At 45.6% G+C, this 4,366-nt stretch overlaps 1 long non-coding RNA gene across 1 annotated transcript; it reads left to right on the forward strand.

Annotated features, from left to right (window-relative positions):
• The first annotated feature begins 213 nt into the window (after positions 1–213).
• On the forward strand, positions 214–2,931 carry LOC139083951 (uncharacterized). The gene is made up of 3 exons (XR_011541128.1): positions 214–319; positions 2,065–2,159; positions 2,814–2,931. It is a non-coding gene; the product is annotated as an uncharacterized lncRNA (long non-coding RNA).
• Positions 2,932–4,366: the final 1,435 nt, after the last annotated feature.

Below are 4,366 nucleotides of genomic sequence, written 5' to 3' on the forward strand. Positions count from 1 at the left end.
GTTTCCCTCTAGCTGAAAACACCTCAAGGGCAGTATCTCCAGCTGCTAGCCTAGGGACTAGTGGAGAACAGACATTCCATCAATGGTCGTCTAATTGAAACAACATTCAATCCAGCTTTCCAAGAGGCAAAGCGAACGTGAAACACGTCTTCTCCCAACAAGTGCCGAATGGTCTAAGTAGCAAGGAGGAAATTCCCCTGCAATTAAGCGGTTCAGAGTTGATTGCTGTCTGTCCAGCCCAAGTGAGCAGAGCCTCCCCTTCCAGATGTCTGTTTCTTCCACTTCCAAACCAGCGCAGCCAGAGGAGCATTCCCACAGGGTAACCCAATATATCTTTTTTGGCTGGTCTGATTAGAGTGTGAAATACTTTCTTTGGAGAAAATGCACAAGAGTGAGGTTTTTCTCTGTTTTTGCAAGGGACAGAAAGTAGGGGGGGAGAGAGGAAAGTTGAAGCCAGAGGAAAATCTATTGTACCCCAGGAGATGAAGAATCCATGTAGCCAACACAACAGATATCGTCCTGGGTCAAAACTTCAAAGCCTGAGCCATACTCCATACCTTCGCATTTATCCCAGGAAAAGAATTAAACAGAAACAAAAACAAAAACAAACTTCCCCAGAAGCTATTCTTTGCAATGATATCTGTACCAATGAAGAACTGGAAACAACCTAAAAATTCAACCCAATTTGACACAATACTTACTGAACTACTAAATGCAAAGGCACTAGAGTTAAGGAGATATTGGTGAAGTTAGACTTCTAACCTTAGTCTGTTCTTCTATCCACTCAATTATTTTCAGCCTTGGGAAAAGCATAGTATTTTAGTCAATGTTCAAATAAGGAAGCAGAACTACTATGAGTTGTGGGATAAGGGACTTATTCATTATAGGAATTAGAACTTACCCAATTGTGGGAAGAGCTGTGGAAGTGCCCTCTGAAAATGGAGGGATGAGGATCAAGGGATCATCAATCAGTCAATCCCAGAAAACACTAAGCACATCCAGCTGTGGAGAGGCAGCTGATGGAGAAGTCTACGGAAGGAGTCTGTGGGTCCACAGCCAAGTGTCTGGTGGTGGGCTTGGAGCAGGTATTAGCCAGCAGAGTCAGCAGTCAGGAAGAGCTGCATGTAGAGTGGAGGAGAGTGAAGACAAGCTAGAATCTGCTGGCATCTCCATGCCTGTTGTTGCTGTAACCATCTCCTATGAGCTGCAGAGAGTAATGGCTGCTGATTCACTTTGGCTTCCCAAATCCCAAGCCACTATCTTTATTGACCAACTTTAACCTAGAACCATACAGTTGTAGCTTAACTAAGCTGACACACACAAAATTTCCTCCATCACCACATATTCACATCCATCTTCTTCCAATTTTCTACAATGGAAAAAGAGTAGGCTTTTAAGTTGAACAGGCCTGAGTCCTAATCCTGGTTCTGCTCCTGCCTAGCTGTATGACCTCAGGTAAATTACCATTTCTGGGCATTAACGGATCGGGAGCCCTTCCTCTGTGCTACCATAGCCCCCTGTGCTTCTCTCTGTTGTCACATTTATTTCATTTTCTTATCATTATTTATTTATGTGTCCATTTCCTCCACCACACCACAAGCTCAAGCATAGGGATAGTATCTGATTCTGCTCTATGTTTAGAGTACCTAATGGTGCCTAGCACAGAATAGATGCTCAATAGATGTTTACTGAGAAGGAATCCTTGAAATGGAGAAGAGAATCTTGTCAGACTATCAAGCTGAGAGTGGAGCCCAGTAGTAAGAAGTTAAGGCAGTGAGATCCATCTCTGTCCCTGTCACATCTCAGCACCCTGTAAAAACAGGCTCCAGATGCCCTTACCTCATCCATAGCTTCTATCATAAACCGTTCCACTTGCCAGCCTGTTTTAATCCTCCCCTTTCCTGACTCCTGAGCTTGTCTTCTGTTTGTCACCTGCTATCACCTCTTGGACCTAGTACTCGAAGTGTTCAGGCGGCTGGCTCTCTAGCTTGTCTGAATTTTTATTTTCCCCTCTGATTAAACTATTTTTACTTTCTTGGCACATTTCTGACTCTCCTACCGTAGGTTCCCAGGGCACAAACTATGAAAGTCTCTACCCTCAGGGAGTTCTCGGGCTGACAAACGACAGACAAGGAAACCAGCAATTCCAGGACAGCGTGGTAAGAGGCCTGGTTGAAGTATATTCAGGGTGCTATGGAAGCATAGAAAGAATGAAGAGCACCTAATCTTACAAAGAGAAGGGTAGCTGTTGGAAGGAAATATAGTTTGATCTGAGTCTTTCGAGATTCCCAGGCGGAGAAAAGGAGGATGTGCATTGCAGACAGAGACCAGCAATGCAGAGGTGAGAAGATAAGAGAGATCAGGGCCTGGGGGCTGCAGGTGGGTTGATGTGGTGGAAAGAGCATGGAGGCACAGTTGGAAAGTGGAGGGAAATGAGCCAACATTTTAAAATTGGGAGATTTCACATAAAATTCTGGATCTCTAGCTTCTTTTGAAAAATCAGAAGATCTGGCCTCACCAGGCTCTCATTCCTACCTGAGCTGAGTGTTGTTTGTTCTTCTTAGATGCCATACATGTTTGGTAACTAACTAGTCTCCACCACGCCTTTTGTCATCACACTTGCACCCTCGTCTCTCTTTAAGGGGAGAAATATTTCTCAGTACCTATGTCTCTGTGAAAAGTGGAGAAGTGGAGGTTAGACCACAAGAGCCACGCATTCCAAAAAATGGGGAATGACATGTTTCTTTGTGGAAGTGAAGAAACAAGTGTATCTCCTAAACCCAGTCCCTTTCACTGGTCTATGTTACCTGCAGGGCTTGCTGTATAGAGTGATGACTTCATGGGGCCACCTCACTTTTCATAAAACCTCGCAATGTTCACAGACCATCAAGAAGGGATGTGCCAGGAGTGCTAGCCTCAAAGAAGGTGTAGGAGACATGTACAGGTCTGGAAGCCAACACTGACTCTCAGAGCCTCCAATAGGTGATGAATCAAGTAGAAAGAAATCAAGAGGATTCAGAAAAGGGCTTGTCCATGGCCCAAAGGCAGCTCATGGCAGGAGTTCTCTGCAGCCAGTGACAGCAGGGGGATATTGCTATGCAACCCTCACTCCCAGATCCAGAGCTGAAAGACGGAGCTGTTCCCAGTAATCAAGCAGAACTGGCCCAGCTTCTCAGTAAGAGGGTTACTGGATCCTTCAGAAACCCCCCTGGTCCTCACATCCTGGGACTGCACTGCACTTCCAAGTGTCTAAGGCGTCCAGCCCTCCCAGAGCCTGGAACTCCTGCTCTGAGCTCCTCACAGCTGGCTGAGAAGAAGCCGCTTGGGCTCCTTTGGGGCCTCCTGTCTTCAGTGATGATTCTCTGCAGCTCAGCTCTGGCAGTCTTACCTCCTTTCCCTGTGTAACTGATCCCAGTCCTCTGGCTCTGTCAGCACCTCTGCTGCGTACATCATGACATGTGTGAGCCTTGAGCCGGCGGGGACCCCTCAGAGTGAGGTGTGAGTTTCCTCCCAGGCCATTGAAGCTGCTTTTCCACGGTATGCCAGACATTTGGGCTCTCTTAGTTGGAAAGCAGTGCCTTTACTAGGTCATCAGGGAGAAGGGATCCCCTAAGTCTTCAAATTGATGTCCCTGCTCCCCATCTTTTCTCACATCAATTCTGCTTGTATCTGCTGAATTAATGTACAATAAAGCATAATGCTGAGTATGTTATGTTTCTGATCAAAAGCCTTCATTTGCTCTTCATTTCCTCCCAAAATTATTTCTTACCAAATTCAAATTCAAATTCATCTGCCCTGGCATGTTGGACCTTTCCCAGGATGACCCCAAATGCTTTTTCTAGGCTTATCTCCCAGTATGAACACCAAATACTCCAGCCAGAATAACACTTGCCATTCTCTGCAGCCATGGAGTTTTCTTGCCATGGTTCTTCCCTTCCTACCTCCCCGCCCATTTCGACCTGTCCAAAGCCCACCTGTTCTACAAATCTCATCTCAAGGCCACCTTCAATGTCCCTAATGGCTCTACTCACACTCTACTACTTGCTTGAGGTTCCTGCCACACATTGTGTTTTCCTTGTTAAAGCCAAGGCATAGTTTCCTTATTTTAATTATGTGGCCCCATGCCCCAGCTTTCTCACTAGACTGAGCTTAGCCATGTCCTGGACAGGGCCTAGTAAATGCAAGATGCTCAGAAATATTTATTTGAATTGATTGTGTTCCTCCTTCCTGCCATGTTTTTTGGTAGATTTGACAAAAAGCCTTTCTGGTACCTCTCATGTAATCCTAGACTCTTTAGGAAATGAGTGGATCTGAGCTGTCATTTGTCCAATCCTGCATTTGATGATAGGAATCTCTTCCTGACATC

This window comes from Equus przewalskii, chromosome 6 (assembly GCF_037783145.1).
Source record: "Equus przewalskii isolate Varuska chromosome 6, EquPr2, whole genome shotgun sequence".
Classification (NCBI taxonomy): Eukaryota; Metazoa; Chordata; class Mammalia; order Perissodactyla; family Equidae; genus Equus; species Equus przewalskii.